The sequence below is a fragment of the Peromyscus leucopus genome, chromosome 13 (genome assembly GCF_004664715.2).
Source record: "Peromyscus leucopus breed LL Stock chromosome 13, UCI_PerLeu_2.1, whole genome shotgun sequence".
Lineage (NCBI taxonomy): Eukaryota > Metazoa > Chordata > Mammalia > Rodentia > Cricetidae > Peromyscus > Peromyscus leucopus.
Genome location: NC_051074.1, coordinates 60,573,522 through 60,586,689, shown reverse-complemented (window position 1 = coordinate 60,586,689; position 13,168 = coordinate 60,573,522).

Below are 13,168 nucleotides of genomic sequence, written 5' to 3'. Positions count from 1 at the left end.
CGATGGAGAAATTTCTTAACCCTCACATTATGCACCTTGATTGTGATGTTGTGAATGTGTAGACTGTGCCAAATCTCACAAAAATTCAATTCAGACCGACACACATACCACGTGGTGCTGATACCTAAATAAGGCAGGTGTGTGCAATAATACTTGCGAAAGACATCTTAGGAAGTCTCTAACAAGTAGAGTACAATAAAAAAAATGTTTAAGCTTGAAAATGAATGAAGCACATTTAAAAGAACTCATCTATTAAATATAAACTCGAGTCCAGGTGGCTGTAGATAATGTTAACAAAATAATGCCATTTTTTGTAGTAACTATGATGGTTTTATAATATGTCAGGGTATCATCTGTGAAGTATGATGATGGGGATTTATTTTTTTAAGTGAAAAGAAATCTTATGGATAATAAATTAAAAAATAAGTCAGTACATTCAAGTTATATTTGCATTCATTTAAACTTTCATATGGGTATTGAATGAATTTTGGCCCTTGTTTCCTGTATTGGCCTCTCACAACCCCTTTTTCTCATTGAAACCCTTATTCTCTCCAACAACTCCAGCATGTCCATACCATTTTGTGTATTCTCTCTGACTTGGTATATTAGAAAATGATTTTGTTTTACTGTTTTTTTTTTTTTTCTGATGGCATCTGTAGTTTCTTTCTATCTATAGATAAATGTCACCTTTTTAGTGTGGTGAATGCAGAAAGTCATTCTAAGTTATAACTACTCTCCTGTTGTGAGGCTAGGGTTCTTTTCCATTTGTGGATTTAGCTAATTACCTTCAACACATTTGCTTCGCCCTCTGCCTCCTTCCCATTTGGCTTTGTTAGCTTTGCTTGATAATTGGAAAGTAAACCTTATTAAGTTCACCACAGTAACATTTCAACCAACATGTACTGCATTTGAAGGAAGATTCATTCCTCTTTATAGAGGATGGTATTTTGTACACCCAAAATGAATTCCTTTGGCCATCTGGTAAAGTAATAACAAAATGTTAGATTCTTTGCTCTTATCTCTGCTCCACGTAGAATCTGCTTTCCTCTGAAGTTCCTTTTAAACACCATTTCTGTTTGTTCGTCCAGTGATCAAGGTGTATAATTTTTTGAATTATAGTAATTTGAAGACCATATTCACTGACTTCAAGTTCTGGTTTAATAGAACCTGTAATAAGGCAGAACTTGTAAGGACAAATAGAATGGGACATATTCTCAAGACTTTCTAAGGTAAAAAAGGAGGAAAATGAGATAGTCTGCTTAGGAAACTCAGTGAATTTAATATGCATTCAGTTCAATGCAGTGCATGGAAAAATCCAATCAGTCATTTGTGTAAGAAATTTACTTTTAACCAAGTTAATAAGTAGAGAGAGAAAGACAGGCTGCTAAAAGAATAATTTCACTTTTTATTCAAGATAACTGCTATATCATAATGATGAAAGATTTCTTGTATATGTAAGACAAAGCTGAGCTATAATGAGGTTATTCATTCTTCCTAGACCACAAGATAAATGAAGTATAAGTAATGGGTTCCAATTTAGAGTTCTTTTTCATACTGACAATAAGGGCCTCGCTCAACTAGGATGTATCTTTTAGTGTCTTCATGTGTTTTTCAATCATTGGAAATGAATTTGTTAGGGCTGAAAGGAAAGGAAGAATAGATTTTTGTTTATATTCTGTAAAAGTCACATTGTCACAAGGTCCCAAGGCTTAACTCTTTCATATATATATATATATATATATATATATATATATATATATATATGTAACTATGATAGTTTTATTATATGTTAGGGTATCAACTGTGAGGTATGATGATGGGGATATTTTTAATGTGAAAAGAAATCTTGGATGAATAATAAATTAAAAAATGAGTCAGCACATTTTCTGGTTATTATCCCATATATTTAATTAAAATAAGAGAAATCTGATATCTTATATATTTGGTTATCATCAAATATTTCTTATTTAATATTAGTATATATTTTACTTAGTCTTGTCTTTCCAGGATAACATAACATTGGTAGTCAATAAGAAGTGGAAAGGAAGTCTGGCACTATCAAAGTAGTAAACAGCTCAGGTGAGTTACTAGTTCCAGGAAAATGAAACATATTCATTTTACCACATAATTAATGAAATAAACAAAATAAATCAAGTAACTTTATAAGGAACATTTTTTCAGTCCTATGTCTTCCAATAACTCGGATGATTCGAATAGTCATAAAGTGTGAAAAGTATGGTGTAGTTGGAAGTTTTTCTGTGTCCTACCTGGTCCACAGCCACTCAGACCCAAATGAACACAGAGGCTTATATTAATTATGAACTGTATGTCTATTAGCTCAGGCTTATTACTGACTAGCTCTTATACTTTAATTAACCCATAATTCTTATCTATGTTTAGCCACATGGCTTGGTACCATTTTTCAGTTCTGCCTTCATATCGTGCTTCCTCTGTGTCTGGCTGGTGACTCCTGACTCAGCCTTCCTCCTTCCAGAATTTTCCTTGTCTGCTTATCCTGCCTATACTTCCTGCCTGGCTACCAGCAAATCGGCATTTATTTATCAACCAATCAGAGCAACACACATTCACTGCATACAGAATGACATTCCACAGCAGTATGGTACAATATTGTTTTCAAAATCTGGGCAACAATGGTACTAACAAATACACTAACATGAAAAAGGAGAGAGTTGAGGGACCTGAAACTTAGGCAAAGAACTACACACCACTGAAGAATGTTGAGAGCAAGAGAAAATGGGAATTGTTTTGGAAGACTGCCTAAATTGTTTATGTAATACCAAATAGGGTTGAAATATATATATATAAAATTAACATTTTCTAGAATAAGCAGATAATATGAATAAACAGAGAGGGAGAGACAGACATAACACAGAAAGAGACCAGAGGTCATGAGTTTGAAACAGCAGAAAGTAGGGTAGGAATATGAGAGAGTGAAAGGGAGGGAAGGGAAAGAGGAAATTGGTTTAATTGTATGTTATTTTTCAAAGGCATTTTAAAGGCATTCAATTTGAAATATATGCTTTATAAGCAAGTAGACTAGAAAGTTCACAATTAATAAAGCTATGAAAAGTAGTTTCTGAAGTCAACATAGATGAGTGTAATTTGAGGTTAGTGAATCATGTCATCAAAGATGTCAGAAAACACTGATAACAGGGTGTTTACAAAAGTGTCATTTAGTACTCCTTCATTATATGGACATTTTCATCTTATTTTAAAAAGATTTTGGTTTATGTTATTTTGCACTTATTTATTTTATTAAACATCATACATTATTATTACTGTTTTAAAGCAATATTTTAAGAATATTAATTTCATGAGACTTCATAGGATAAAACGCATATTGTAAGATTTGGTGAATGTTAGTTCTCTATAGAGAACAAAGAAAATAGTTGTTTCTGTCTAAGTAATCCTACTAAGATTTTGTGCTTGTCCAATATTAAAAGTTGGGTTTCAATATTTGTCTTGCTTTTACTTTGTCTATTCTAGAAAAACTACTCTCCAAGAAACATAAAAAAATATTTAAAACAAAATCAAAGTAATCTACAGCATGTTAGTACGTTCATCCATACTATTTCAATAAATCATTACAAAAGAAAACAGCCCAAAATGAGGAGTACTGAAAATTCTCAGAGGCAAATATTTTAATGCCCATATTTCTTTGAACACATTTGGATGCAAAATTAAAATAGGGTTAGGTTCAATATATTCTTGAATTCTCTATCAACACTGACAATATCACTCATATTTAAATATGAGAACCTAGAGAAATAAAAAAAAAAAGAGTATTTTCTGTACTACAGAGAAGGATCAGCAGCTAATCTTTCCCCAAAATAAGCAAGACAATTCTAATTTGAGTCCACAGAACCTATGCAAATATCAGTGGGGTGTAGAGCTTGTCTGTAACTGTTACTCCAGTTTCATATCAGTTAGACAAGCACTCTCTCAGACAATCTGGCCAGTGATCTGGGTGACATGGATGAACTCTGGATTTGATTGAGAGACCATGTCTCAAAGGATAAGATGGAAGAGAAACAGAGAAATATTTCTAAATCGCAAGATCAACTTCAGTCCTCCACACACGCTTGCATGGGCTCACTCGCATCTCCCCACTCATATGCTCTATAGATCTGCAGGCACCTACTTGCACCACACACATGTATGTTCATATTTTATGTTGTAAAGAAGAAAAAAAAAACTTGATTTGCAGCAAAATATGCATATACATACACCCATCCATACATCATATATCCAGATGTACATGTGTGTGCATACACACTGCCTCTCAACAGCTCTCAATACTTCTTCCCTCACTTTTCTTTTTCCTCCCTTCTCTCTCCCCTGTCATCTCCTCCTTACCTTGCTCATCTCCTTCCTTCCCATGGTCCCTCCCTATATTTCATTCCCTACCTTAATTTTCTTTCATCATTTCCTTGACATTTCCTTCCCCTTTCGTTCACTCATTTCTTCCAACAGAGGCTTGTCAGGGATCTTAACACTGCCCTGGACTACTTGCTGTTATCCACACGCGTGAGTAAGACTTGGCTCTTGTACATGCTGTTATCCACACGCGTGAGTAAGACTTGGCTCTTGTACATGCTGTTATCCACACGCGTGAGTAAGACTCGGTTCTTGTACGTGCTGTTATCCACACACGTGAGTAAGACTCAGTCCTTGTACTACAGAAGTTTCACAGCAACAGTCCAACCTTATAACTACTAAACTGCCTAAGACCTTCCCAACGGACTGCATTCCTGTTCCATATTACTTTCTTATTGTCCTGCATACTGAACATTGATTGACTTATATATTTATTTGTGGGGCCACATCCATTCCAATCAGTCTGGGAAAATAATATATTGTGAAGATTAACTCAAGTCCCAAGCTGTTGTTTGCTTCATTGATCTGGTTATCACCAGACTTAGATAGTTCATATATGAATGTTGAAATTTTGGGCTAGAACAATTATTCAGTGATTATGAGATAATTTGCTCTTGGAGAGGACCTCAGTTCAGTTCCCAGCACCCATATGAGGAGGAAATAATCTCTTAAACTCCAGCTCTGTGAGCTCTGACTCCCTCTGTGGCCTCCACGGGCCCTGCACAAAAGTGGCTGATACTTACATATGTGCATAAACAAACATGTACATAAAAGCAAAATATTTTTAACAAAAGTTGTGTTTGGCTAATCTTCATGATGATGTTTATCTGCACATTTTTGATAATGAAGCCTTAAGAAAATAAGAGTATGAAGAAATAAATGAAAATTTACCTATGCCACATGCCTACAGTGTACCAATATGCCTTGATTAAAAATAACAGTTAAGATTTTTAAGTTACTTATTGGTAGCAAACATTATACAAGGTTTTAAATTATAGTATAAAATATATAGCATAGTCATAAAAATATTAATCTATAAGCATGGCAAAGATTGTCCAGTTTGTGAGGTGAAATATCAGAAGCATGGCACAAGCTTTTGGCAGGCAGCAGGTTTCAGAGTGACAGACTGTACCCTCATCAGTTACATGGCCATTTCATCATGCCATTGAGTTTCCTATTTTAATTAAATGTGTTTTTCTTCATCTCCAACACACTATGCTCACCTGTAAGGAGTATAACAGCACATAAAGTTAAAAAGAACAAAATAGAAAATATTTCCTAAGAAACATGCTTTAATATTATTTCTATAAAATTTATTGCAAACTTTTGTGCTATCTAGCAATTTGTTTTAAAATTTTTATTCTTCGTACCTGACATCACAGTCTGATTTGCACCACCACATGTGAGTACAAAGCTTTCCCATGCCATTCTCTTCACAGACATTTAAAGAGATATGTTGGGGCTGGAGAGATGGCTCAGTGCTCTTCCAGAGGTCCTGAGTTCAGTTCCCAGCAACCACATGGTGGCTCACAACCACTTGTAATGAGATCTGGTGCCCTCTTCTGGCCTGCAAGGACACATACAGGCAGAATACTGTATACATAATAAATAAAATAAATGTTTAAAAAAATAAAATAAAGAGATACGTTAAGACTGACCATTTGGTACTCTATAACCAACTGGTGTGCTTTGTCCTGGGAAAGACCGCTTATTCTTCTCTCAAGGTTCACTTGTTATCATTCCTTGTGTAGAGTTGAAGTCTCCTGGGCTTTCCCACAGACCATCTCACATGTCTATTGGTGTTGTCCTTGTTATAAAAATGCATTATATATATATATATATATATATATATATATATATATATATATATATATATATATTTGTGTGTGTGTGTGTGCGTGTGTGCGTGTGCGTGTGCGTGTGCGTGTGCGTGTGCGTGTGTGTGTGTGTGTGTGTGTGCATGTATCAACAATTAACAAAAAGGGGACATGAATTTAAAAAGGGAAAGACAAAGGAGATATATGCTAGGATCTGGATGGAAGAAAGCAAGGGGAACATGATGTAATTATAATCTCAAAATTAAAAAAATGATAAAAATGTATTAGGATATCTTCAGTATTCATCATAACTTCTATAATGAAGTTTCTAAAAAGTAATAAATGCTATGGAATAATCCTTTTGAAAATGTGTTGCCCTCATTGCTAATAAAAACTTGATTGGCTGACAGCTAGGCAGGATTTTTAGGGCATAAAGAATGCTGGGAAGAAAGTTGGAGTCTGAGGAGATACTATGAGACACAGAGTGAGGAAAGATGGAAAGTATGTGCATGAGGTATTAGTAAAATTTGGGTAGTTAAAATTATAAGATTGAGCTGAATATGAGCCTAAGGTACCAGCTGAGCATTTACAATTAATAAGTCTCTGTGTGGTTATTTGGGAATGACTGCCAGGATTCAGAGAAATTCTACCTAAAAATGGCACCCAATGTAGGCACCTTAATCCACCTAAGACCTGAGAAGGCTTAAAAAGGCTCTAAAACACAAAATCGGAGCCAAACATGGTTTTTTAGTCTTGTGTCTCTCATGCCAGTGACAGCACTGGGACATGTCTCCTGACAGCTGCCAACACGCCATGAGCTAAGCCACTTGGCAGGTTCCCGCACTTTTTCACATTGACATCAATATAGAGAGGTGTCTCCCAACCACTGCATACAGCCTTGAGCTGCTAATATGATCTCTGCTAGCATGATGGATTTGGGGTTTCCTCATGGGGACAGAAAAGCTTATAGATTCTCAGTAAAGACAGATCCAGATGGAGAAAAAAAAACTCTAAACAGGTTACAGAATGTTTACAAGTGCACTAAGGCTTTGGAGAGAAAAGGAAAAACTGAAAAGGGTATAGACAGTCATATATATATATATATATAAAATGTGTGCGTGTGTGTATAAAACTCTCTATATAGTTTTAAAATAATAAATTAAACTCCTTAAAAAGAAAGTAACATAATATAAAAAAGCCACATAAAGATAGAAAATACACAGAGAGTCTGGATTCTGTATGTTATTGTGTTGTATTTAGATTTTCTGATTGCTGATAAAGAAGTGACAGGAGCTAAGAAACACTGGATTATAAAAACTGCTGAATTAGACCAATGTATGCATTTTAAAAATGCCTTGACTTCAAAATGGAAATCAAAAGATAAGTTACTTTAGGGAAGAAGTTGTGCATTTATTTCCACAGGAACTGAGAGTCAGTGGATTCAATTCAGGTTGAGATAGCTCAGGAAAGACCCCTGAAATCTTGGCTAAAGACATGAAGAAATAAATCTAGAAAAACTGGGAAGTACTCAGCACATACTTTACCCGCTCAAACATAAGACAAAAAAAATCTTTTACTGACTTGTATACATCACATATACTATACTTATAATGCATGTTACTTTTAAAAATTTAGGTTATCCAACATATCAGAATGATTCTGCTGCAGTGTCCTCAGAGTTCTGCATCCAGAACAGCTTCAAGACCGCTCCAGCATTACAAACCACTCCAGCCAAGACTTAACCATTATCCTAAATTTTCTCGGCATCCCTCAATGATGCCAATGGCCTCAGACAACAAGAAACACTCTAGAAGAAACAATATGTGGGAATGCCCACATTCCCAATGCATTGGTTATTGTTATATGTCATCATTTAAAGAGGTTTGGCTACAAGTTATTGCTCATAGTCAGTAAAAAATAAAAACAAAGGAGTTAAATTCAGAAATTTCTTTATAAATAAAAAGGGATATTGTATTGAAATGATGAGAGGGGTAGATTACTAAATCTACTTTAATCCACAAAGACAACTATTAATCTCAAAATACTTTATCTTGTCATGGATTTTGGTTTATTGATACAAATTTAAAGTTATTTTTGCCATACTGTATGCATGTTTTGACTCTTGTTTAGTGTACTGTGCCTCTTCAACTCATTTAAAAATGTAATGTATATTTAAGAAATGCAGGTTAATAGTTAATCATCTATAATAATCAAACTTGTTAGGTTGATTTTGAAGGTTAAGGAAATATATTCAGAGAGATATATCAGATCATATATCAAATACTTTAAAGACCTACAGAATATGGTGAGTAAAATATTTTAATAACTTAAGTCTTTTCATGTCAGTGAAACACATCAGCTTCTGAGAACACCAGTCTACTTCAGAGAAGATGATGGGCACTGAGGAAACTCCATATGAAGTTTTTCTTTATGGCAAAAGCTAGACATTTAGGGAAATAAAAAAAAAAAAAAAACCTGCCCTTGTCCCAATTGCTGACAGTGTAATCTCCAAACTGGACCAGCATAACATCAGAAAAGCAACAGCCAAGCTTTGCTAAGACAATGTAGGATAGTCCTTCAAAATTCACTGCTTCTCCAAGAAGTCTGTCAGGCATACTAGGCCTGTAGGTCAAAGATGGATGCCCCAATGTTTTAGAAAAATTTTGGGTATCTCTCTAGGCAGCCAGATCTCCCTGTCATTAGGTAATATTACACCCTTCTGGGATCTTTGACGGAGTTAAAAACTAAATAATTAGACTTAAAGTTTTCCATAGTTATGATAAAAATGTAATTTAGGGGACTAGAGAGATGGCTCAGCAGATAAGAGCACTGGCTGTTCTTCCAGAGGTACTGAGTTCAATTCCCAGCAACCACGTGGTGGCTCACAACCATCTGTAATGAGGTCTGGTGCCCTCTTCTGGTGTGCAGGTATATATGCAGACAGAACACTGTATACATAATAAATAAATAAAACTTAAAAAAATGTAAATTAGGCATAAAAATTCAGGCTCACAAAAATAAGGTAAATGATAGAATATTTTCTCTAAATTTGACAAATACAAATGAACTGGATATTGTAAATGTAAATCTTCCTTGACAACTATTTTTGTTGCATATAATTTCACTATGTAAAGTTAAAACCTTCCTTTTTAATTTAGACAAAAAGGGAGAAACGCTATGGAATAATTCTGTTCACTGAAAATGTGTTGCTCTCATTGTTAATAAGAAGCTGATTGGCTGATAGCAAGGCAGGATTTGGGGGCAGAGAGAATGCTGGGAGGAAGAAGGGCAGAGTCTGAGAGACCATCAGATGCAGAGTGAGGAAAGAGAAATATGTACAAGAGCTAAGCAATGCTCAGGGTAGCACTTAGAAGAATAAAAATGGGTTAATATAAGTCATAACAGCTAGCTGAAAGTGAACCTAAGATACTGGCCAATCATTTATAATCAACAATAAGTCTCTGAGTGGTTATTTGGGAGTGACTTCCTACAAATAAATCTTTGTCTTTCATGTTATTAATTTGTATCAATTTTTAATACAAAGAATCGGCATGGGTTTTTATTAAAGCAATATTTTCCCGTTGTTTTTTTTTTTATAATTTCATATATGTATATTTTATAATGAAGGAAATGGTATTCTTTTACTTTGAGCTATATATTTCTCATACTTGGCTTTATTTTTATTACATTATATATGAACAATTTTTTTTCAGAAAGTCATGTGACACACATACACTCCCAGAAATTTTTACTAAATAATTTTTTCCATGGTTTTAGCTACACATAGGAAATTACATGAACTCTGTTTTTCTCCCTCACTGAAAATAATAGTCTATTTTATATTACATGTATTGATATTCAGCATGGAATCTACAAATATAATTCTTTGATAATTTTCATCCACATCACTATTCTACTTGAGTTCCTTTCTCACTATGTCAGTTTTCTGTTTCATGATTCATTTTGCATTCTTTGTCAGTCATTGTCTTCTCTTAAATGTCTTAAAAGATCTACAAAAATCATTGATTGATATAGGTTAATTTTATGTGTCTTTTTCATGATGGGAACATCTGAATTATTGAGTAATATTTGCATACTAGGAAAAAGATCACATGTTAAAGATAACTGCTTCTTATCATAGAGAGCACATAGGACATCAAGAAATCCAGTCAAAACAAATTCAAGGGTATTTCCCAATGCCAATACCTTCTTTGTGTTTCTTTAAATGCATAAGCTTTCTCTAACATATACTCAGAGAGCTAGAAACAAAATGGTACTATTAAATTTAGTAATCTCAACTCTAAAAGCTATGATGTAAACATATATACAATGAAGCTTAAGGGAAGTAAGAGTAGGTAAAATATGTTTAAGGCTCTTAAATGATGCAGTAGCAGATTTCTGCTATTGAGCTCGGCACCTCATAATTGTCTTTGCCCAGATCACTTTGATCTCACCACAGTGTGCTGCTGAATTGATCACGTTATTTGCTTTCATCCTTTGGGTGTCAGCAGATGTCAGGCAAACAGGGGCTTGAGAAGGTTTTATGTGATTGGAGTTTCTTCTTTCATACTTCTATCAGTGTACAAAAGCCTTCCAGACCAGAGGAGACTCTGTAGTATATGACACTGAAAAGTAGAGTAGAATTGTTCTAGGTGTCACCAGTGTGTTCAGCTGAAGAAGGTACATTTGTCAGGTGATGAGCAGACATACAAGTGAGCTAACCAAAGAGTGTTAAAAGTTCTGGGCTGACCTACCGCAGGTGGAAGGAGGTTCCAGGCTTGATATTGTCTATTTTTATGTATTATCTAGAGATTTTAACATTTAAAGATTCATTTTAAGAACATTCATAGAAATGGAGATTTATGTGAAAGTTTATAAAAAAAAATACTACAACTAAAGTTCATCAACTCTAATTGAGTTCCTTAAAAATTAAAATGAAAGCTCATTAATGACCATTTTTAAAACGTTTCTTTTTTAATAGGGAAGCTTCCTTATAAAATGAAACTGCAGTGTGTGCCCGATGACTGCAGCAGCTGCTTACTGATGGGCCTGGATCCTGTGCAATGGTGAGGACTAAGGCCCACTGGGAACTTTGTCGTTGGCAACACCCGTTAATAATTGCTGACAAACTAGAAGCCACCCAAATGCTAGTTTTCTGCTGACAACTTGTGAAAAACAAATATACAGTAGCTTGGCACTATCTTAATTTTCTTCCAGGGGCTGTTTCACTTTGATATGAAGGCAAGTCTGTTTCAGTGAAGTTGGTGAAGTATCATTGGTTCAGTGTTGGAAGTTTTCTTCAGTATTAATTGTTTGCCACGATTGTTTAAATACAGCTTTCCAAGATGAAGAAATACATCAGGGAAACACTGAAAAAACTCAGATATGACAGTGAAGTAAAAATCAATTCCAGTACCACAGTGGCCCGTTTGTAGAATATATGTTGGAAAAGAGTGTCTTCAAGTGACTGACTTATTCATACCATTCCCGCTTGAAGCTCATGGTGAGAAGACACTAGTGCTTCCTACAAAACCACAAGTTCTCACACGGTAAGTTCATGGGAGATCAGATATGAGAGGATCTCGTCTACTATTTTTTTTTTAACCTCAAATGTACCAAAGGTCACACAGTATGATCAAGATGATATGTTGCTTTTAACACATCAACATTTAATTTTTGACATGGAATGGCATGAGGACACACAGAGGGTTTTTGAATAACCAGGGTGTCTTCTTAGAGATGAAATCTGCTTAGGTAGGAATGGTGGCTGGAACTCAAATATTTAGTTTTCTCAAGAGAAATTCATGCCAACTCATTGTGAAGGATAAAATTAAAAGCTAAATTTTACCCCTATAAAGTATATAAAATGATCATTTGCTGTTCATTTCTTCAACAAAAGAATACATATAAGCCAAGAATATGTGTAAAACATATGTATGTGTGTATTTTTGTGAGAATATTTGTGTATGGAGTTAGAAATACTTAATTGTATCCACTTTAATAAAAATATAATAATATATTAAAAGTAGATCTTAAGAAAGATTATACTTGTAAAATAGCTATCATAGAAGTTTATAATCAAAGTAAAACAAATAAAAAATATAATAATATATTAAAAGTAGATCTTAAGAAATATTATACTTCTAAAATAGCAATCATAAAAGTTTATAATCAAAATAAAACAGTTTTAACTTATTTTAGATACATTATGATTAATATATATTGAAAACATAAAATGATGCTATGATTTTAATATAATTTGCAATAATCAGAGTTGTTAGTGAATCTGTCTATCATTTTAAATATTTGACACTATTTTGTGATGTGAAAATTCAAAAGTCATTTATTGAATGATACTGAAAAGTAAATTACTGATTCATTAGCAATATTAATGAGTGACAGATATAATAAATATCAAGCATCCCTCATATTGAACTGAAATTAGAGGGCTTGCCCTTTTGTACGATCTCTGGGTTTGCATGACTCTCCACCTCTAATAATTATCCCTCTGCTCTCTAATGGTAATTTCAATGAGCATGTCACAAATAAGCATAAACAGTATTTGCCTCCTTACATTTGGCTGATTCTGCTTAGAATTTCCTCTAATATATTTTATTTGAAATCTATAATTCACTAGATATTGTGGGAATATCAGATATCACTATTTACACACATATAATATTACAGATATTTCCAGAATATATACCCAAATATTCCTATCTAGCAAAGGATCAAAATAAAATGGCACACTCAATTTAATTAAAAAAAGAACCCAGGAAAATACCATGGCTTAAGGCCAGTGAGGCCGTGTAGGTGATCTGATACAAGCTACCGAGCATGGTGTGGTGGTTTGAATGAAAACGGCCCCCAGAGGAACATAGGGAGTGTCGTTATTTGACAGGATTAGGACCTGTGCCTTGGCAGAGGAAATGTGTCACTAGGGGTGGGCTTTA